The 23,246-nt window shown below is 41.9% G+C and overlaps 1 long non-coding RNA gene and 1 pseudogene across 3 annotated transcripts in view; one reads left to right on the top strand and one right to left on the bottom strand.

Moving 5' to 3' along the window:
- LOC146403619 (uncharacterized) overlaps window positions 1–23,246 on the top strand; it is a 112,408-nt gene that overhangs the window by 37,610 nt on the left and 51,552 nt on the right. The gene's annotated exons all lie outside the window — the stretch shown is intronic.
- LOC100154051 (small ribosomal subunit protein uS5 pseudogene) lies at window positions 997–4,371 on the bottom strand (annotated as a pseudogene).

Below are 23,246 nucleotides of genomic sequence, written 5' to 3'. Positions count from 1 at the left end.
CCCCACCCATGGCATATGGAGGTTCCCAGGCTAAGGGTTGAATCAGAGCTGTGGCCACTAGCCTACACCACAGCCACAGCAATGCGGGATCCGAGCCACGTCTGTGACCTACACCGCAGCTCACGGCAATGCTACATCCTTAACCCACTGATCGAGGCCAGGGATCGAACCTGTGTTCTCATGGACACTAGTCAGATTTGTTTCTGCTAAGCCATGACAGGAACGCCTCAAATTATTTCTAAAGTAGGTTTGCTGGGAGAAATACATGCAAAAGCAAAAATCTTCCCTTTATTTCCTCTTCCTCCCCGTTTCCCCCCATTCATCTCTTCTTCCTCAATTATTTCCTATATGGAAATGATTTACATTCCTCAAAGCTAGTAGTGCCTTGGTGGAACTTGTCTAATAGCAATTTTTTCTTTTTGTCTTACATTTTGTGGTCACCTGTGTCTGACTTTCCAAAGAGACTATAAGTCCATTGATTTAGTTAAGAAGACTTTAGGCTGCAAGTAGCAGAAACGATGTCTCAGGGGCTTACACAGAGGTGGTTTTTCTTGTTTTAGGACCACACCTGTGGCATTTGGAAGTTCTCAGGCTTAAGGGGTTGAATTAGAGCTGCAGCTGCTAGCCTATGCCACACTTCCAGCAATGACACATCTGAGCCGCATCTGCCACCGACACTGCAGCTTGTGGCAATGCCAGATCCTTAACCCACTGAGCCAGGCCAGGGATAAAACCCGCATCCTCACGGACACTTTACTGGGTCCTTAACCCACTGAGCTACCATGGGAACTCCTGAGGTGGTTTTTCTTACATAAAAAAGGTCAAGATGGGAGAAGCCAGCTGCTTACATTGGTTCTGCTGCTGATCCCCTGCAGAGCTGAAGTCTCTGCTCTGGCTGACGCATTTCATCAGGAAAGCGGTACCAGGAATCTGAGCAGATACAGTCTTTTCTTTCTTTTTAACCAGCGTCATTCATTTTATTTTTCTCAAGTAAACCTATGCGGTGGCCCCAGCTGGAGCCTGGGTCCCTCGTGGAAACTCTGGCGTGGGCCTTCACAAGATGGTCAGTGAATTCCTGACAAGGAGACTTGGTGAACGCTGTCTCTTTCCAGAGATCAGGAGTGAGATAGCTGTACTGCTCCAAAACGGCATCCAAGGCGGCCCTGGTGGAGTTGCCCAGGGTGGCAGTGCAGCCTGTGGCCGTTGTCACGTCCCGCCATCATCAGTCGCTTCTTGGGCACAGGGGCTGAGACAATACTAGCGCCCCTGGGGGCAGGGATGAGGTGCACAAGCATGGGGTCACAGCGGCCAGTCACCTTGCAAGGCACAATGTGGGTCTTGCTGATCTTGTTCCCCCAGTAGCCTCACCCCATGGGCACCATGGAGAGTTTGGCCAGAATGATGGCCCCAAGGATGGCAGGGGCTACCTCCTTAGAGCACCCGAGGCCCAAACCGCCGTGTCTGTTGTAATCTCCTCTGGCGGCAAATACCTTGAACTTGGTCCACTCACCGGCTCGGATCTGCTTCTGCACAGGCCTGATCTTCAAAACCCCGCCCTTGAGGGACGCCCCGGGAAACGAGGGATGTCGGTGATCTCCGATTCCTTGATGGGCGGAGAAAAGAGACAGATCTCTTCTGGGACTCGATCTTCATGTCTTTGACCAGGCGGCCCAGCTTGGTGACAGGGAGCCACTCCTTGTCCTCAGCTTTGCCTCTGCGAGCTCCGCGTCCCTGGCCTCGGACGCCGCTGGCAGAGCCTCCGAGGAAGCGCCGGGGCCTCCTGGCGCTTGCAGAGCCTGGGTCGTCTGCGCTTTGGTGTTGCCACGAAGAAGCAGCAGGACAGATGCAGGCTTAGACCTCACTGAATTTTGTCAAACGGCAACACCAAGCTTCAGGAAGCCCGGGCGCTGAGGCGCTGCACAGGGTGCGGCATATGAAAAACGGGACATAAGATGAGGCCGCTCATCTGCTCTGCTCTGTAAAGGCAGAACATGGGTCCCGCTCAAACCTTTCTCATTTCGCCTTATGCCATTTCTAGAACAGGGACAATGCTCAATAAATCCCTGTTGATAAATTTATGAGTAAATTAACTATCATAAAGTTAAGCCGCCAAAGTGCGTAAGGCTTTAAGAAGTCCTCTTTTTCACTTTCCTTATAACTTTGTTTATTTTTCTGTCGTTTTAGGGCCACAGCCACTGCATATGGTAGTTGCGAGGCTAGGAGTCGAATGGAAGTTTTAGCTGCCAGCCTACGCCACAGCCACATCACGACCAGATCCAAGCTACATCCGCACCCTACACCACAGCTGACAGCAGCACTGGATCCTTACCCACTGAGCGAGGCCAGAGATCAAACTTGCATCCTCATGGTTACCAGTCGGGCTTGTTACTGCTGAGCCACAATGGGAACTCAGGGAGTACTCTTTTCTTAAATTGAAGTATCCTTGACTGCGTTTTGTCAGTTCCTGGTGTATAGCACTGTGAGCCAGTTATATATATATTTTGTAATAAACTAGGCAATACATAAATACATTATAAACTATAATGGAAAAGAACATGAAAAAAATGTTATGTATATTAAAGAATCTGGAAAATAATATATATATATTTATATGTATTATTTTTCAGATTCTTTTGCATTATGGTTTATTACAAGATATTAGATATAGTTCCTGTGCTATTGTTTATTGGTCCTGTTGTTTATTTTATATAGAGCAGTTTGTGTGCTAATCCCAAACTCTTAGTTTATCTACCTCTTTCCCCATTGGTAACCATAAATTTGTTTTTTTTGGTATCTGTGAGTCTATTTCTGCTTTGTAAATAGGTTAATTTGTATCATATTTTAGATTCCACATATAAGTGATAGCATTTGATATTTGTCTTTCTCTGTCTGATTTACTTCACTTGTTGTGATAATCTCTAGGTCTATCCATGTTGCTGCAAATGGCATAAAATCATTCTTTTTTATGGCCGAATAGTATTCCATTTGCGTATGTGAATCATGTCATCTTTATCCATTCATCTGTTGAAGAACATTTAGATTGATTCCATTGAACATTGAGATTCTGTTCATAATAGCCGTATTCTTGGCTATTATGAATAATGCTACTTTGAACATTGGGGTACATTATCTTTTTGAATTAGAGTTTTTTCTGTATATATGCCCAGGAGTGAGATTGTTGGAACATATTGAATAAAGAAAATTTGAATTTCTTAAGAAACCGCTATACTGTTCCTCCATAGTGGCTGCACCAATTTACAGTCCCACAAACTCGTAGGAGAGTTTGGGGAGTTTTCTTTATAAGACTGACTGGAGTTTGAATGTCGTGAGAAAAATTTTCCATGCTGAGATTAGGAAAAAATTGTGTAATCCACACTCTGATTTTTAGAAAGTCTTCAAAAGGCTTAGAAAGTCTTGACCTAAAACAAATACTCTGTGAGATATCTCTCCAGCAAGGCTAGGCTCGTTTGGAGTTAGCAGAGAATTATAATTCAGGGTCTGCCACTACGGAGAGCCAGGTGCAACTCTGCCCAAGATAAGGGAAGGAGTCACCTTTATAGAGAGGAAAGGGAAGTTGGAAGCACTGCGGTAAACAGTGGGTCCATGAATTTTCATTGGCTAAGTCCTTGCCAGGAAAGGAGTCGGTTTTCTTCCTGCTGGGCTCTGCCAGCATCACAGGACATGAGAGCTCCCCCTTCTGGTCTCTGAACTTTATAATTGAGGTTTCCGTTAACTGATTTTTTACAAAAGGCTCAACGGGTATATACCACAATCTTTGGTAATTGTATGATTGTTATACCAGCTGTAGGATAAGTGATGTATTTCTAAAGAAATCTGGGGGGGTGAATTTGAACTAGATAAAATTAGGGCTTTCTATTCTGTGCTTCATGTAAAGACTTGTCTTTTTTTTTTTTTTTTTTTGGCCTTTTCTAGGGCCGATCCCGTGGCATGTGGAGGCTCCCAGGCTAGGGGTCTAATTGGAGCTGTAGCCGCCGCCCTACACCACAGCCACAGCAACTCGGGATCCGAGCCGCATCTGCAACCTACACCACAGCTCATGGCAACGCTGCATCCTTAATCCACTGAGCAAGGCCAGGGATTGAACCTGCAACCTCATGATTCGCTAACCACTGTGCCACGACGGGAACTCCAAGACTTGTGTTTTAACCTAAAATTGTTAAAGTCATAGAAGTGATGATAGGCTGGGAGCAAATGACTGTAAGAGGAAGCCTTGAGGAGCAATGTCCACACGAGTTCAGTTCCACTTGCCTTTATTCAGGGATGTCCTTGAATCTTAGAAAAGGCTCTTCACGCCTGGGCAGTACCCCTCTTCAAAAGCAGACAGACACACCTTTTGTGGGCTAGCCCCATTCTTGCCTGTTTCATGTCTTCATTGCTTTCTCTTTGTTTCTTTTTTACTCACCTGTTTTTTTTGTATCTTTAGGAGCTACCTTGTATCCATCATGAATAAGGCTGGGTCTAAATAAACAACTAGTTTGTGATCCTGAATGGTACTATTTTCTATGCCCATTTCTGAAATGAAGAGCTGTATGATTTCTGTTTTTAAATAAGCATGTTCAGAAGTAATCACACAACTTGAGATAGAACTGACATTGAAGGCAGTTCAGAATGTTAAAGATTGCCCTCGAAAATGCATCTAGGCTCATCTGAGATGTGACACATGTGAATTCAGTGGCGGTTTGCAGTGTGATGCCAAGCTGTCAGTTTGGGCACCTCATATGGTGTTCATATTTATGACGGGCAAATGTGCCATTTTCACGATTGCCACACCACCCTCCCCCAACACGCACCCTCATACTCTTTGGACAATGAAAATTTTTGATGATTATTTCATTCTAATTTTTTCCTTCAGATAAATAGGAAAATATGAGATCTTTTGGTAGGATTGGTTGGAATCTGTGATATAAATGTGAAAGAAATCGTGTTTTTCATGACTGCTTGTTAGATAAGAAATGAATGTAGCCATGCCTTATTCTAAAAAGAGTTAGTCTTAGAAGAAATTCTGCATTTAGTATAAATTCTCAGTCTGCATTGTAGAGTGAGTAGTATTGAAAATTTAGCAGGTGGCTTAGCAATTGATGCACAAAAGGAAAAGAAGGAATTATTACTGCACCTTAACTGCGTGCAGATGTCCTGGGTATGAAAATAGATGCTGGTTTGTTTGAGAGGGCTGTCGTGGCTTTTTATGTGTAGTGATTTTTTTATCTTTGACAAGATTGTAAACAAATCCAACTGATTTTTTTTACTTAGGACAAGGAGAATTTCAACTAGAGGGAGGGATGTCTGTCAATATAAGGAAGAAAACGTGAAATGATAGAAATGGAATAAATTGGTTTTTATTCTTACTTTGTGAATCGAAGGGAATGTGATTGGATGGTGAGCACAGGGGAAATGCAATCGGAATTCCAGAATTCTCTCTTTCCTGGTAGAATTGCTCTGGAAATGATGTTTAAATCTGTTTTCAATTCTGGCATCAATCTTTTTTCGAGTTTTACGTTTTATGGAAGTATGCTCGATTTACAAGGTCGTGATAATTTATCATGTACAAGAAAGTGACACACGTCTGTTCTTTTCCAGATTGTTTTCCTCCGTAGTTTTCACAGAATATTTGTAGAGTTCCTGGTTGCCGTGTACACAGCAGGTTGCCCTTTACCGTCCATTCCATACACAACAGTATGCCTCGGTCCCTGAGCAGCACAATCCTGCTGTCAGATTAGCCTTACGCGTGCACTTCGAAACAATATAAGGCTTTATTTCAGGGCAGGTAGTGAAGCCGCTGAGGACTCTGCTTCCCCACACGGCCGACTCTAGCCCCAGAGTATTAGAAATTGTATGAATGGGGTTGCTGTTCACTGTGACTCAGTAGAAAATGAACCTAACTAGCATCCATGAGGATGCAGGTTTGATCCCTGGCCTCGCTCAGTGGGTTAAGGAGCCGGTGTTGATGTGACTCTGGTGTAGGTCGCAGACACAGCTCAGATCTGGCGTTGCTGTGGCTGTGGTGTAGGCCAGTGGCTACAGCTCCAATTCAACCCCCTAGCTGTGGGGTTGCCCTAAAAAGACAGAAAAAAAAAAGTTTGTATGATAATATGAGGTTTTTATTCCCCACCCCCACCTTCCAATCACAGAGGAATATGAATTCTTTTTGTGGAATTTGCTATAAACCTTTAAAATACAAACAAAGAAACAAACAAACCTCATTAAATAATGAACCCAGGCAGTCACCCTGTGTGATTGGTGACATCGCAGAGGAGCGATAAACAATTATGTGACTCCTATTGGGAGTTTACAGTATCACCCAAAAGCTATTTTTGGTCCAAAAAAAAATCAAAGTTTAATCAGGTAAAACTTTATGTCTAACCACTAATTTATAGTGAGTAGAGGGGAAAGAGGAATATATAAAATGAGGCTACAGGAATTTGTTCGTCAAAATCCAGAATGTGAGAAACTCTATAGGACCAACAATCTGGTTTCTTTGACAAATGAATTGCCAGGAAGAAAGGAGGGGGAAGCTGTAGATGAAAAGAGACAACGTGAATATCAAACAAAAGCAATGTATGAACCTCCTTGTTTGGAATCTGACTTGAACCTACCAATTGTATTTTTTTAATGGATATAATTGAGGGAATCTGAATGCTGACTTGTTATTTAATGATGTTGAAAAAACAGTGACTTTAATGTGCGTTGATCATATTGCGATTATATTTTATAAGTCCTTTGTAAGATGTCTGGAATTTGCTTCAAACTAGTTTGAGCAGGGGAAAAGGGTGGTTTAGGTGAAATAAGATTGGCTGTCTGTTGATATTACAGCTTAGGGGTGGATTTGGTGTTGGGGATTCATTGTACTATTTTTCTACGTTTATGTTGGAAACTTCCAAAATCAAAGGTAAACAGCCAAAAGTTTAAAATCTCCACAACATAAACACACAGACACAGATACACATGTCTCTGTAAGAGCTGGGATTCCATGTGGACACTTTCAAGACTTGACCTGGAGAGCGCTTTTCCCCAGTGTTTGGTCCATGTCTTCCCCAAAGCCTACTGCTTGATCTGGTCTTCATTTGTACCCAGGTAGTGCTCTGTGCTTATTCCTACTGGTTTTGACATCAAGTTGTAAGTGCTTCGTCCCCCGTGGAGTAGAATAATATTTTTGAGTAAGGTCTTTGTTTCCTATCTTTTTTCTTACCCCTTGGCCTTTACCTCATTCAGCCAGCTAAGCGTTTTGTGTTCATTGCCTCAGGGAAAGGTGATAGATAGACACAAAAAAAGTTGAAGCTTGACCCTGAGCTTCAAAGCCTCGGCATCATGGAAATAGGAATATGGAGAACTCACTCATTTAGTGATGACGGATTTGATAGAAGATGCGATGATTTAGAGAAGAACAAACCCGTGGTCAGGGCTCCCGGAGCGTGGTGGGCAGGGCCGACATGGAGGGAACACAGCCTAGTGGAGGGCGGAGGTTGATGGGGTCCCGGGTGATGCACCAGGTCTGGAGCGGGTCTCCAGAAGAGAGTGTGCCCACATCTGAACACCTTTTAGAGGGAGTGCGTTTGGCACCAGTCCCAGGGAACCGTATGAGAAGGTCCAATCTCATTCCGAGGTGGACGTGTGTCCTCTTAGCCCTCCTTCTCATTAGTGCTGGGTCCCTTCATATGGGGGAGGGTGGAGACGGAGGGGTCCTCTGGTGAGAGGCGGAGACAGGTGGGGTCTGGGATAATGGGCTGTGCCTGAGCCCTGAGCAAATTCTGAAGTAAACCCCAAAGTGGCAAACAAGAAAAAAGATATCACCTTATTATTGATAAATACTGGGTTGAAGATGTAGAATATGGATTATGGAACTCCGGATAAGATAGAGATCCATTTCTCCTCACTTGCGGTGTCAGATGAAGGGCAGGCTCTTCCTCTGGGAGATGATGGGGTGGCCCAGGAAGTTATTGGCAGCTCCAACTACTCATCTTGGTAAGCAGGTTTGCTCCTGAGAGCAGATGATATGAGCATGCCGGGTTTGTTCTTCCCAACTTTATCAGATAGGAAAATGCCTAGACTCACCTCTCGCGCAAAATTGGGCCAGAGAGCCAGCAGTGCTTCTCTTGAAATTAAAAGAAGCACCAGGCATGAAGAAGAGCCTGTTGCTTCTAACAGGCAGTAATCAGCACATCACTTAGTGCTTGTCTGTCAGGATGCTATCCATCTGCCCAAAACTTGGCTCAATACCCAATCAACTAATTCAAGTGGGCCAACCCCCACCTCAAAATCCTGGGACCTTTGGAAGTGCTGCAGTGGAGATGGTGAATGTTAGCTCCCAAAAGCATAGTGGTGGCTATAGCTAAACAGTTGAACTCTCATTTACCCATGAAAATGGTGGAACTCATTTCTGTCTTTGTGTATGTCTTCACCACAAGTGTATAGTTTTTTTGATGGCAAGGATTAGGCTTTATTCAAAGTTCTAGAGGTATCTGCCATAAAGTAGGGGCTCAAGTATTTAACTGAATTGAATTATAGTAACATTTTATTAAAGATATTTTTAGCAGTTAAACAGATATTTTGGCAGCTGAGATCAAATCTATTTGTCTTATGGATTAACCCCATGATCATAACTGCACACATACTCAATTGTAGACTTTCATCTGTTGCTAATTTTGTAAGTAAATCTTCGAAACAGTTACTGTCTCGCCAAGTCAAGAATGACTTCATTCTCCTTAGTAGTTGAAGTAGTTAATGGAGACTATACATTTATCAGTATTTCTTCCCTTTCATGGTCAAGAGTTATGAAAATTAAGTGGGTTAAGTGTTCTAACCATGTTTCTAATTCAACACAGTATCATTCAGTAAATCAATCCCTTACTATTCGTGTTGCTCCTTGAATTGATATGTATACAATTGTATCGACTTAGAAAAATATTGTGCTCAACTGTTTAATTTTATAGGAGGTCACTGCTTTCTAAAATGTAGTTTCCTTTTCAAGTTGTGCAGGAGCTCATGTATTACTTCATCTTGTAGTGACATTCATCAGTTGTTGATCGTTCAGCACCAATACCTCTTGCTACCTACACTCTGATTGTATTTGGGGAAATTCTCTCCATTGTGTCTTGCTGTGGAGGGAAACCTAGGGATTCGCTCTTCCGTTATGGACTGTAAGGTGATTTCTAGAGGCTGCTTCTACTGGATCCTTTCTCTTATCACTCAAGAACCACCTAGACTTGGGCATGAAATATCAGAGTCTCATGCAGCTTTAAGCCTTGAGTGGAATCATGCCAGGTTGGAAAAAATTGTTGGCGCTCCTCAGTGCCAGTGGTGCAGTCTGGGCCTGGTTGACAGGAGTTTCAACTGCAGGGACCTCTGCAGTCACTTGGTTTCGCCTAGTTTAAGACTGATTTTTAAAAATCTCTTCCAACTGTGGTTCTTCCATATCCTATTAGTTAATCATTCCCTTGTGCTGACGTGTGCCAAGGTAGCTTTTGCTGCTTTCTACCGTGGAACCTTAACTGATTCGGACAGCTTGGATGGAAGCATCATGAGGTAGAAGAATCCCTGAGGAGAGTCCTGGGACGTGAACTTTAATTGTGGCTTTGCAACTAACTTGCTTTGAGACCCAGGAAGAAAAATCCCTTGACCTCTTTGGACTTCAGTTTCCTCATCTGAGAAGATAACGGACCAGATAACATGGAAGTTTGTTTGTTTTAAACTGTAAGTCCATGAATCACGTTGTTCCTGGTTAGCGGTTAGGGACCATCTCAGGAAATGACGCTGTTCTCATGGAAGCAAGAAGTTTTATAGAAGTTTCACTTGATGTTTCAACACACAAGGTGCTGTGGAATATCCCAGATACATTAATCCTTGACTGAGCATTTGCTCTCTAGGCCATTGCTTGGGTGGGGTGACCAGATTTTGGAACAGATTCCTATAGCAGAGAGAGTGAAGGGGCATGTAACTGCTAGTTCTTGGAAAATACTACCTCAGCTCACTGGGGTGTTTACGACAGAGCTAGACTAGCCTCAGAGATGACTGATGGGATTGGCTTTACATCCAGAGCAGGAAACGCTGACACATTGCATTGAAATAAAACCCATTCAGCAGATAGTTGCTGGGACAAAGGAACACTGCCTTTCAGAGAGCTTGAGGCTCATGTAGATTTGAGGTGTGTAGACACAATCTTCGGTTTGGGAGAAGCTGAAACTGAATTTTTCCTGACATTTCTAGGCTTTTCCTTATTTCTGTTTCTGGTTTCGTCAACTATGGACGATTCCCGTGTGGATTAGTACTTTGAGTGACCCATGACTGGTACAAACACCAACTTCCAATTGCTTCAGATTTGAACTAAACTTGTGCTTATCACATTTGACCTGTATTTCATAGTTCCATAACTTGGTAAATGATACTGTAGCAACACAGCATCTAAAGGAAGTTTAACAGTTATCCAGATACTTGAAATACTTTGTACAATCACTTGGAGACTATTAAAATGCCTGAAGAATCTCCTTTGAGATCGTAATGAATTACCTGTGTATAGTTTGCTTGACGGCTAAGATCAAAGCATACCCTTGTATGGCTGTTCATCTCTTAGAACTAATGGACAGCTTGGCTCAGCATCTTATCTAAGGCATTTCCTTCAACCAAGCTGACGATTTTTCACTTCTCAGATTCCTGCAATGGCTTTCCATCACATTTGGATGAAAAATCTAAAGAGGTAGAGGAGCCTGTAAGACCCTCTGGTCGGTCCTGTTGCCTCTCCCGATCCACCTCCTTCTGTCTTCCCTCGTTCCCTCCACTCCAGCCACACTGGCCGTCTTGCTGTTCTTGGAATAAGCTGCACTCAAGACTGTCTCAGCACCTTGCCTTGCCTGAGGAAAGGGGCCTCTAGCGCCCTCAAAGCTGTGGGAAGCTCTTCACTCCCCTAGAGTCTACCACCCAGCCCCCACCGACAGACCCTGCATCCTGCAGATGCGGGAAACAGGGCCTGGAGGGTGGCCAGAGTTGTGGTTGCTGGAGCTCTAGATGTGCCAGAGTGGACGATTGCTCACCCCAGTCAGGTCTGTACGACTTTGCTGCGCTGAGGCTGGGACACCCCTGGTACTGGTATCATCCCTACAGAGCAGAGTGCAGCACCATAGTCCACAGATGGTCGTAACCAGTCCTTGCTGAACACTTACTATGTGCTAAGAACGTCACTCACTTAGTACTCACAACAGCTCTGTGAGGCGGGCAGCGTTATTACCCACATTTTATAGACGGCCATCCCAGGATCTTTGAAAGGGCTAACCATTTCCTAGAGGGAGGGAGTATAGAGGCTGAATATTGTTACTTCTTTAAAATATAAATCTGCATGAGATGTTTGTATATTTTGGAGATTAATCCTCTGTCAGTTGCTTCATTTGCAAAGATGTTCTCCCATTCTGTGGGTGGTTTTTTCTTTTCTTTCTATCTTTTTTTTGATGGGTCACCTTTGCTGTGCAAAACCTTTTAAGTTTAATTAGGTTTGATTTGGCTGTTAGGATTTGTTTGCTTGTTTGTTGAGAGCTGCACCCTGGTCATAGGCAATTATCTGGGCCAGAGATCGAATCTGGGCCCCAGCAGTGATCCAAGCTGCTGCAGTGACAATGCCAGATCCTTAACCCACTGTGCCACAAGAGAACCTCCAGGAGGAGGTTTTTGAATTTTCATTACTCTAAAAAGTGGATCAAAAAAAAAATATTGCTGTAACTTAAAGAGTGTTCTGCCTCAATTTTTAGGATTTTTATAGTATCAGACCTTACGTTTAGGTCTTTAATCCATTTTGAGTTTATTTTTGTGCGTGATATTAAAGAGCGTTCTAATTTCATTGTCTTCCGTGGAGGTGTCTAGTTTTCCCAGCACCAGCACCACTTGCGGAAGACACTGCCTTCTCTCCATCGCAAGTTCTCGGGGCTGGATTTTAACCAAGGCATTATGTCTCCAGAGGTCATGAACTTAATGCCTCTAGAATCGACCCATAATGTTGGGTTCAAGCGGGAAACAGCCCCTCCTCCGGCAGTTCCGTCACTTTAAGCACAATATAATCATGTTGTTTTCATTTTTAAAAAATATAACTGTAATTTCTTCAGTTTTACTCACTGAATCAGGGGCACACTGTCAGGCTCTGGGCTAAAAGCAGAATCCGAACTAACTAGGCACCACCACTGGGATTAGATGGGATGTCACCTGCAGCGAAATGCAGGACGGCGTGCCTCTCTGCGGGGGCTAAATTGGTGCTGAGGATTCAGTAAGAGACGTAGATGAAGCACGAAATCAGCTGTTTGGGCCCTCCCCTCTTCACTCCCATTTGAAGCGGAAAGCAGCTCCACTTTTGTCATCTTGTTTGTTTTACATTTTGGACGCCCTGGCGTGCTTCCTTTTGAAGCAAGGGTTCTGGTGCTTTTTTAAAAAAGGATGAAAACCCCCAATCTGGAGCGCCGTGACCGACATTCCTTCCTCTTCCCTTGTTTGCTTGGGTGTGTGTGTGTTTAGGGCCCGGGGAGGACGGACTTCAGGTTGTGCTTGGGGATTCTGTCAGCAGGATCGTGTATTTTGACAAGGACCAACACAGGGGCCCTGCGCCCTCAGCCTTCTGGACAGAGGTTGACTTCCTGGCAAGGATGTCTTTGAACTGTTTTTTCAGGTCCCTTTTGAAGCACCAAGGTGTACACAAGACCTCTTTTAAATTCTTTCCATTGTCATTGTTTCTGTTTTCTCTGTGGATGAACATAAAAAACGTTGTCAACTCCCCGGCTCTTTTTTTTTTTTTAACTTTTTTTTTTTTCTTTTTCCCACTGTACAGCAAGGGGATCAAGTTATCCTTACATGTATACATTACAATTACATTTTTTCCCCCACCCTTTCTTCTGTTGCAACATGAGTATCTAGACATAGTTCTCAATGCTATTCAGCAGGATCTCCTTGTAAATCTATTCTAAGTTGTGTCTGATAAGCCCAAGCTCCCCATCCCTCCCACTCCCTCCCCCTCCCATCAGGCAACCACAAGTCTCTTCTCCAAGTCCATGATTTTCTTTTCTGAGGAGATGTTCATTTGTGCTGGATATTAGATTCCAGTTACAAGTGATATCATATGGTATTTGTCTTTGTCTTTCTGGCTCATTTCACTCAGTATGAGATTCTCTAGTTCCATCCATGTTGCTGCAAATGGCATTATGTCATTCTTTTTTATGGCTGAGTAGTATTCCATTGTGTATATAGACCACCTCTTCCGAATCCAATCATCTGTCGATGGACATTTGGGTTGTTTCCATGTCTTGGCTATTGTGAATAGTGCTGCAATGAACATGCGGGTGCACGTGTCTCTTTTAAGTAGAGTTTTGTCCGGATAGATGCCCAAGAGTGGGATTGCAGGGTCATATGGAAGTTCTATGGATAGATTTCTAAGGTATCTCCAAACTGTTCTCCATAGTTGCTGTACCAGTTGACATTCCCACTAGCAGTGCAGGAGGGTTCCCTTTTCTTCACAGCCCCTCCAGCACTTGTTATTTGTGGATTTATTAATGATGGCCATTCTGACTGGTGTGAGGTGGTATCTCATGGTAGTTTTGATTTGCATTTCTCTTATAATCAGCGATGTTGAGCATTTTTTCCTGTGTTTGCTGGCCATCTGTAAAACATGGGACCTAATCAAACTGAAAAGCTTTTGCACAGCAAAGGAAACCACAAAGAAACCAAAAAGACAACTTTCAGAATGGGAGAAAATAGTTTCAAATGATGCAACCGACAAGCGCTTAATCTCTAGAAAATATAAGCAACTTATACAACCCAACAGCAAAAAAGCCAATCGATCAGTGGAAAAATGGGCAAAAGACCTGAATAGACATTTCCCCGGCTCTTTCTGATACTGGTTGGTTAAAAGCTCAGGTCCTGCTACGCAGAGCTGTGGTGTGGTTTGCTGGAGCCACATGAAATTCGGAGTCGCCAAAGGGCTGGTGGCTCAGTCTGAAGTCCTTCCAGGCCTTGTGGATTTTGATGGGGGTGGTCTAAGGGGCAAGGAATTCGGTTCCAGCAGCTGCTGTGCTTTCAGCACTCCGAGAGCAGCGTGACCATAGGGTTCCCACAAGCCTTCTCCCCCACCCCCATTTAGCAGGACAGCTGTAGAGAGGAAGACAGGATCTACGGACATAAAACCCCTAAAACCGAAATTACTTTACCACCTGGCTAAGTACTTTTCCACCCGAGCATTTTGCGATTCAGAGTGAAATGCAGAGTGTGAATGTGTAAACACTTATTTACATTCTTGAATAACAGGCTCAAGAGGTGCCCTGTGAGTGTTGCATGAAATGCTAACATTGGAAAAAGGAACTCTGAGTGCATTTCAGAACATAGACCGCTGGCAAAGCTGACTTACCTTGTATCGATTAGAATAGTAACAGAAAATTTATTTCGTAATAATGTATTCCAGGAGTTTCCGTTGTGGCTCAGCCCGTTAAGAACCCAACTAGTACCCGTAAGGATGTGGTTCGATCCTTGGCCTCTCTGTGGGTTAAGGATCCGGTGTCACCTCAAGCTGTGGCATAGTTTGCAGATGGGGCTTCGATCCCGTGTTGCAGTGCCTTGGTGTAGGTCAGTAGCTGCAGCTCTGATTCGAACCTTAGTCTAGGAACTTCCATAGGTTGCAGGTGCAGCCCTAAAAAAGAAAAAGAAAAAACGTGATAATGTATTCCTTTCCCACGGCTGGGTCATTTTACACAGGAGGTAGTTACTGAAATGTTTTGTTTTTTTCTCTTTTTTGACCACCTTGGCCACCCTGTGGCGAATGGAGATTTCAGACCAGGGATAAGATCCAAGCCGTGGTTGTGACCGACCTAAGTCGCAGCTGCAGCAATGCGAGATCCTTAACCTACTGTGCCAGGCTGGGGATCAAACCTGCGCTTCAGAGACACCACAGGTCCTGTTGCACCACAGCGGGAACTCCCTGAAACGATCTTTTTATGCTTCTAAGTTGATATCCAGTAATTATTAGGCCAACAGTTGATTTTTTTACACTATCTTTCTATTCTGCAGCCTATCTTTTCCTTCAAAGAGATAGAAAATGAATTTTTCAGTGCCTGGCCCTGTAATGACTCATAGTAAATTCTAGAAATGTTTGCTGAATAAAGAATTGAATGTAGGCATTTCATGGTGCTCTGAAAGCCTTTATTTGAAGTCCTTTCCTTCAGAACTTTTGAAATAGAATTCTATTTTTTGAGTTTAATGACATTTCAAAACTCTGCACAGATACAGAAATTCTCACACTTTATTTCCATCGATTCTGTTAAATTTATGGAAGAAACAACAGGTTATTTTGGTGTGAACCATAAACCTCTTGATGTTTCAACTAAGAGATAAAACTAGAATAGGTCAATACATACATGCAATGTCTAACTTGCTAAATTGGTTCTCACATTTGTCCAGTTTGAAGTGTGTATTTTTTATTTAGCTTAACTCTTTAGGGCTCCCATCCAAGGTAGAATCCTTTCCCCTACCTTCTGTAAAAATGACTGCTTTGAAATAGGAGCCGAGCTGAAGAATTTAATCCCTCCAGATGTCTGTTGCTGGAACACAGCTCTTAAAGAGCTCACGTCTCTAGAATGGAACAAGACTGCTGATGTTATATCTGACTTCAAAATACGTAAATGATAAAAATAGGGGCCGCATAATGAGCTGAGGTTTGTAGAGCAGGCACACTTTCATATAGAGTGATCCATCCTCCAAGCCAGTGTTAAATAGAGGTTATGATGTATTGACTTACCACACTGTTAAGAGATAACTTACGTTGTCGGAGTTAGAACACGAACTTCAGAAGGGATTTTAGTAAACCAGCTGATGCGGGAATCCTTGGAATCTATGTGCAATGGCTCCCTACATTAGGGCACTCTGTAACTTGATCCCCTTATGAGAGGCCAAATCTAAATTTAGATAGCTCTAAAAATTGAACCGTTCTTTCTTACAAGGAGTTGAAAGGCCTTTATTTTGGGCTGGGTACTGCTTTGCTTAGACACTCTTTGTAGGAATCAAAGGGACTGGTGGGTGGAATTTACAGAGACTGATTTTTATTACCATCAAGACTTTTCCACTGCTCAAAATGGTCTTGAGAGATCTCCTGCGGTGCAGCAGGTTAAGGATCCAGCATGGTTACTGCAGCAGACGTGGGCCACTGCTGTGGAGTGGGTTCGATTCCTGGCCCAGGAACTTCCACATGCCGTGGGGGCAGCCAAAAAAAAAAAAAATGTTCTTGGTGTTGAGTGGGCTGCTTCATGGTCACAGGGGTCATGCATTCATGACGCACGGCTGGAAAGGTTAGAGTTAGGCTGTATAATCAGTGGGCAGGAATATTCTAGAGAATGTTTAGCATCTGATAGGTGTTTGGGACAGATAACACTCAAAGGATCTGTCAAATCCTGAGAGTATGATTCACTTATGAAACATGTCTTTAGATGTCTCTCTTGGACTTCACACAGTGTATGTCAAACTGCCTACTTGAAAATCTTCCCTCGGGTATCTAAACACATCTAACATCAAACCCTGGGTTTCTTCTTCTGGCCCTGCTCATCTGAGGATCTTCTTTATGTCAGGAAATGGCCCCTGTACAGAGCAGTCAGAGTAATTCTTTGAAAACTCCCCCACAGCTTTGCATCTTACCTGTTCACCTTGCCTAGAATGTCCCTCCCTGACTCCATATACGGGCAGGACTCATTCCTCATTTCCTTGGCCTCTGCTCCAATATCACGGCCTGCCTGGACCACAGTATGTGATGCCGTGCTCCCTGTCACCCCTACTTGCTACTCTCTATCCCCCTTGCCTACTCTATTTCTCCATGAGAAAATGATCCCACATATTTACTTACTCATTTAATTGATTATTGTTTGTGTGTCTCTCCACCTAGAATCTAAGCTGCTTCAGGAAAGAGAATTGGTTATGTTGACGGCTATTTCCTCAATGCTTGGAACCGTTTCTAGCCTATGGTCGGTTTTTAATAATTTGTAATGAAATGATGTAAATTTATAATAATAGAGGTTTAATTTAAAAGGAAACTAAAGTTTTATGTAGCATAAACCATGTGTATATAGGACGAAGGAAGAGGGGTAGTGCTTATGAACATTTTATAGTAAAAGAAAATAAATGTAGGGCTTTGATGGCTGTTGGCAAATTTATTCTTCCAAAGTAGAGATCTTCCTATGAACCTGATATGGTCAACTAGTGCATGTGGCCTTTAAAAGGAACCTCACCAGCACTGACTGTGCTCCGTTTCCACAGAGACTGTGGATCCCCAGATATCGGATGCACAGATATCAGAGCCGGGAGACATGCATAGGTGTCCAGGAATGCAGAGCAAATCATTGATTTTACCTCTAAGTTAGTCGTATACGTGGAAGGCAGGTCTTTCATATCTACTGGCCAGATACGGTTTTCTTAGTTATTTTTCCCGCAAATGAGATCTCTGTCACTTCAAACGCTCTGAGACTAAGGTTTCTAACATGTATGAATTACTGAGTTTCAAGGTCTTTGTGTAAGCACAGCCACCCTCCAACTTGGATGGGATGACAGGATCACTTTCAGTTTTGTCACTAAAAATGGTAATTTCTTCCCTACTCTTTGCTTTAATAAAATTGCTCTTCCCCTGAATAATAATAACCAATGATTTTCACATTTTGCTAAAATTAACATGACTATATTTTACACTCATTTTCCTCTGCTCTAATAACAGAAAAATGGATATTCTTGGAATGAATACCTCTCACATCTTTCCTAAGTAACAAGTTTTAAATGCTAATGGGGAAAGCAATCACTTTTTATTTTTCCTGAAACCTAAATATATCATCTTAAAACTATCACAGAATTAAATCTTGTTGACAACAAATTTGTGGAAATTCTTCATTTTCTTCTTAGAGATTTTTCACAATTTAGTGAGAAATGCTTCAGAGAAAATAAAGAAAAATATCCCTAGATTCCTTCGGGAATAAAGCTGATTTTATTTTTTTAAAGTCACATTTAGGATTTTGCATTGCATAGAAGGAAGGATGCTGTAAATCCATGGTCCATTCTGGGATGCAGTTAGCAACGCATAAAAATCAGATTTTTTCATGCAGTAATCCTACTTCTAGGCATTTGCCCTAAGGAGATACAATACTGAAAAGATGTAGACACACAAATGTTTCTTATAAATCTGTTTTTAATGTACAAAAATTGGAAACACCCTAGACATCTATCAGTAAGGACTGATTAAGTAAATTATGGCACATAAATGCAATAAAATTGTCAAGTCATTAAACTTGATGTAGCTCAATATTTACTGACACCAAGAGATGTTTATAATATGGTGTTGGATGGAAAAAAGTGAACAATGCTCTAAGCATAATCCCATTTATGTATACTTATCTTTAGAAAGATAGTCACTGAAATGTTATTTGTGGTTATTTATGGATAATGGGATTTTGGCGGTTATTTTTATGGGCATTTTTTTGTTTTGTTTTTAAGTTTCTACTGTGTGCTTGCACAAGTTTAATAAAAGCCATACAAATTCATAGATGAATTTCTTATGTAGTAAAATCTAATAGAAAATACACTATTGAGACCTATCTAACTGTATTTAATTTGACATCAGTTTGTTTAATATAAGAAGAAGAAAATAGAAGATATATAATTTCTTGATGAAAACAAACTCTCAATAAGCATTCAATAAACAATATGACATATTATGTCATTTAAACCCAATCTGGAAAAAGATAATATTTTTCAAAAATAGTATTCCTAGAATTCAAAAAATCTTTTCACTTTCAGTACCTTCTCATGAAAATAATCCTTCATGTGGATGTTTTAGAGCCAGCTCATTTGATACCTAGCAATAAACTGGGGACACCCTGGAAGCACGTTCTGGTATTGCAGTTGAAGAAACCCTCCAGCACCCAACACTTTCTCTTGGTTACAGTGTTAGGCTGAATGATGAACTTGCTCGTCCAATTGCCACTGACTGCTACACATGTGCATTATATTACCTATTTGGATGCTCTTAAATGGTACAGTTTTGAGTGCAAAGAAATGTATAATCATTTCCCTGATTTCTATAGGTAAAGATTGAAAGAGTTGCTACTACACTTTCAGTACAAGCTTCCAGAAACATCCTTATTAACTAAGAAGTTTGAGAAACATTAGTTGAGAAACACTATCTAACTATTAGGAGGAAGACAATGCAAGAGGATCCCATCGTATATTCAGAACTATATTCTTGGGAGTTTGCCTCGTGGCTCAGCAGTTAACAAACCTGACTAGGATCCATGAGGATGTGAGTTCAGTCCCTGGTCTCACTCAGTGGGTTAAGGATCCAGTGTTGCTCTGAGCTGTGGGGTAGATTGCAGATGTGGCTTGGATCTTGTGTTGCCGTGGCTGTGACTGGCAGCTCCAGCTCCGATTCAACCCCTAGCCTGGGAATGCTGCAGGTTCAACTCCAAAAAGAAAAAGAAAAACAACAACAACAAAAACTATATTCTTAGAGCATTTAGAAATCAAAAAATGCTGAAAATCTAAAAATCCTAGAAGAAAACATGGGTGGCAAGCTCTTTGGTGATGATTTTTTTTCAATCTGACACCAAAAGCAGCAAAAGCAAATAAGTGGGACTAAATTAAAAAGCTTCTGCACATCAGAGGAAGCAGTCAACACAATGAAAAGGCAACCTACTGAGTGGAATAAAATATTTGCAAATCATTTATCTGATACAAGGCTAAAATCCAAAATATACAAAGAACTCACAGTATTCAATAGCAAAAACAGAGTCCTTTTAAAAAATGGGCAGAAGATCCGAATAGATATTTTTTCAAAGAAGACATACAGATGGCCAACAGGCACATACAAAGATGCTCAACATCATTTATTATCAGGGGAACACAAATCAAAACCATAATAAGATATCACCTCACCTCTGTTGGAATGACTATCATCAAAAAGACAAGAAATAGCAAGTGTTGGCAAGGATGTGGAGAAAGGGAACTCTGTGCACTGTTGGTGGAAGTGTAAATTGGTGCAGCCATTGTGGAAGCCACATGATGGTCCTCAAAACATCAAAAATAGAACTACCACACTCTCCAGCAAGTCCCCTTCTGGGTATTTATCCAAAGAAATCAAAGCCACTAATTAGCCAAGCGCTATGCACCACCGAGTTGACGGCAGCATTATGTGCGATAGCCAAGATATGGAAGCAACCTAAATGTCCATCAATAGATGGATAAAGAAGATGTGTATATACATATATGTCTGTATATATGTATACACACAATAGAATATTATTCAGTTGTAAAAATGAATGAATCTTGCTATTTGCAACAAAATGAACCAATCTTGAGTGCGTTATGCTAAGGCAATTAACTCAGAGAAAGACAAAGACCAAATCAGCTGTCTTATATACAGATTCTTAAACAAAAATCCAAGCTCACAGATCTGCAGGCCAGACTGGTCGTAGCCAGAGATGGAGAATGAGGGCTGAGAGAAATAGGTAAAGGGAGTCAAAAGAGATAATTATAAAACAGAGCTGCTTATTTACTTCCCACAGAGAGCAAAGTATGTTTCTGTACTTTATAGTTCATTAATTATCTTTCTGGTATTTGATTTTAAGTAGATATCTTACAAGATTCTACATTTTTGTGGTTTAAAAAATCAAAACGCATTCAGTGATTGCTTGATTGATTCACTTGTTTACTTGTGTATTTTTCTGGCGAGGCTCCGGCAGGCACAGTGTGGTTCTGGAACAGATAGTTGCAGCAGCCCTTCCTGAGAAGCTGCAGTAGCAGTTTTGATTCATCAGCTTCCTGACTGGGGCTGAGAGAGAAGCCTGGTCCTTTCCCTCTGGGTCCTTCCTACTGGGAACCATTCCCAGAAGCCCAACCTGTGGCTGCTTCTCTGGGTCTTCCAATGGTAACACCTAAATCCCTGCTGTTAAATACTTTTCTGGATGAAACACCTGTAACTCAATCTATGTGGGTTTTTTTTGGGGGGAGGGGGGTGGTAATTACGTAGGAAACATTTGCTCAAATTGTTTCCCATGCGTCTTGATAGTGGGCACAGGTACCCTTGGACTCCTTTGACCTCTTCTGTATATCCCTCTCCCAGCTTTAATGTGCTTTGGCTTTCAACGTCCTGAGCTGCCACTCTTCCTTGAAGGGCTGTCCCCACACAGTGACAAAGGCAACTGGAAGGGCCTGGGAGGTTATGATCCTCCAGGGTGATGCTCAGCTAGTGAAGGATCACAGTGGGAGATTGATCCAGGCCCTAACCTTACGGTACAACAGCTCTGAGGCTATAACTTACAGCCCAAAAACACCCCGTGGAATCACCTGATTCTTCACTACTCTCCCAGGAATTTGCTGAAATCAAAGCCTCTGATGTTCTGTTCTTTTTGTTCTGCTTCTCTCTCTTCCTTGCATTTTCTTCTGAGAGCACTTCCTTGCACACAAATCCTCATCTCAGGGCCTGCTTCTGGGGAATCCAAATAAGCCAATAGGTCAAACACTGCTTTCCAAAAACTCTTAATGGTTTTTCAGATTTGATTTCAACAACATAACATCCGTACCTTCTGCATTAGACTAAAAGCCCTTTGCTCTTTGAAGGCGAGCAGGAGTCACAGCTCATTCTGATACTTTATTTTTTATTGAACGTGGAAATAAGGTTTATACCAAGTGAGCTAAATTGGTGAATAAATGGAGGACGCAGAGTTAGTAGGTGGTAATTTTATCTGGGATTTCATCTAGGCATTAATTGCGGGAAAATTCTGCCTCTCTCATTGTAATTCCCGTAGATAAAATTAGTCTGATATTCCCAGACAAAAGGTGCTTTACTTGCGTAAACCATTATTAAGGGCTAGATAACAAAGATGCCTTCCACCTTGAACTTTTTTTTTTTTTTAAATTACTAGGATAGTATAGCCTCGTCACTCGATTATGATAAACTGCTTTATCTTTTTCATACTGTGGCAGCAAGGGGAGTGGCTGTTCCTTTGGTTGCTTTTCAATTTGTCCCCATTTGCATAGCTTGTGAAATGAGAGGACACGTGTGTTGTACCAGTCAAGCTTATAAGCTTGTAATCAGTGTAATGCAATGATATGCCATCTAATCGAGGCCTATTTAGCCTTTTCTACATAATGGAGGCATAGAAAGGAATACGGAATATTAGGTTAACTGGTGATATTTTACCATTCAAGCCTAGCATGAAATCAATTTCCCATTGATTTGATTTGGTTCTGTGCATCAGGAAGTAGGTAACTAAGGAAAAGAATTAGAGTATTAATTAAATCTACTTTCTTTCCTTAGTCATTCATCCTTATAAGCCAATAAATATTTATTATGGCCTCTGTTGAAAAATGAAATCCTCTTATCAGATTAAAACATTTCATTTCCATAAGTCATTTTCATACTCCCCCAGTACATATTTGCCGTTCAAGGAGTAAGACCTATCCATAGTCAGAACTATGGATCACAGTTTGTCTAATGATTTTACTGGAAATGAAAATACAGTTTAGATTTTCATTTTGTTTGCTTCCCTTTTTTCCTTTCACATTTGCTTTTCACAAATTGTTGTCAAGAAACAGACTTCGCACTGCAAGAGCTCTTTTCCTTTTCTAGTGTCGGTGAGTTAACGTGCAGATGAAAGCTTTTGAAACGTGCTCTCCCCTGTAAGAGGGACTGAAGCCCATCCCGTCTAAAGGTGGATCCCTGAGGCTTGAGTTCCTCCAGGTGACTGGACGGGGTCATCCAAGTTCTCCAAAAGCCTGGTGCCTACCAAACGTTTTGTTTTTTCCCGAGCGCTCTTGGGTTGCCTGTTCTTTGGGAGGTGTCCTAGTTTTGGAAACACCACAGTTGCACTCATTAGATGAAATGATTTAACAAATACAAAGTGCTTAAAATAGCTCCTAGAACATTTTAATTCCTCAGTAAATACCAATTATGTTATAGGCCAGTAATTCCTTTTCTAAAATCTTTGGTATCAGATGTATTCTGTAACGCAGAATTTTTTAGTTTTTAAAATAGAAATAAGGTGGATATTCTGTATCTTGCACAATTTCTCCAGGGCCCCAAAATTAAATACGGTAGTATTTCTGTGGTGAAACACATGAATATTTACACAAATACATCATAAACCTGCTTATGTTAATTTAGATCGATTGTGCCATAGAAACACTCTCAGTTTTCAGAGATTTTTGATTTTGTAATTGTGATAAGGGCTTATGAGGGGTTATGAGTCTGT

The sequence above is a fragment of the Sus scrofa genome, chromosome 5, assembly GCF_054392235.1.
Source record: "Sus scrofa isolate SSC_HxYL_T2T_F1_AM1 chromosome 5, Sscrofa_HxYL_maternal_Yorkshire_Landrace_v2.0, whole genome shotgun sequence".
Classification (NCBI taxonomy): Eukaryota; Metazoa; Chordata; class Mammalia; order Artiodactyla; family Suidae; genus Sus; species Sus scrofa.
This window is presented reverse-complemented; position numbering and strand designations above follow the sequence as displayed.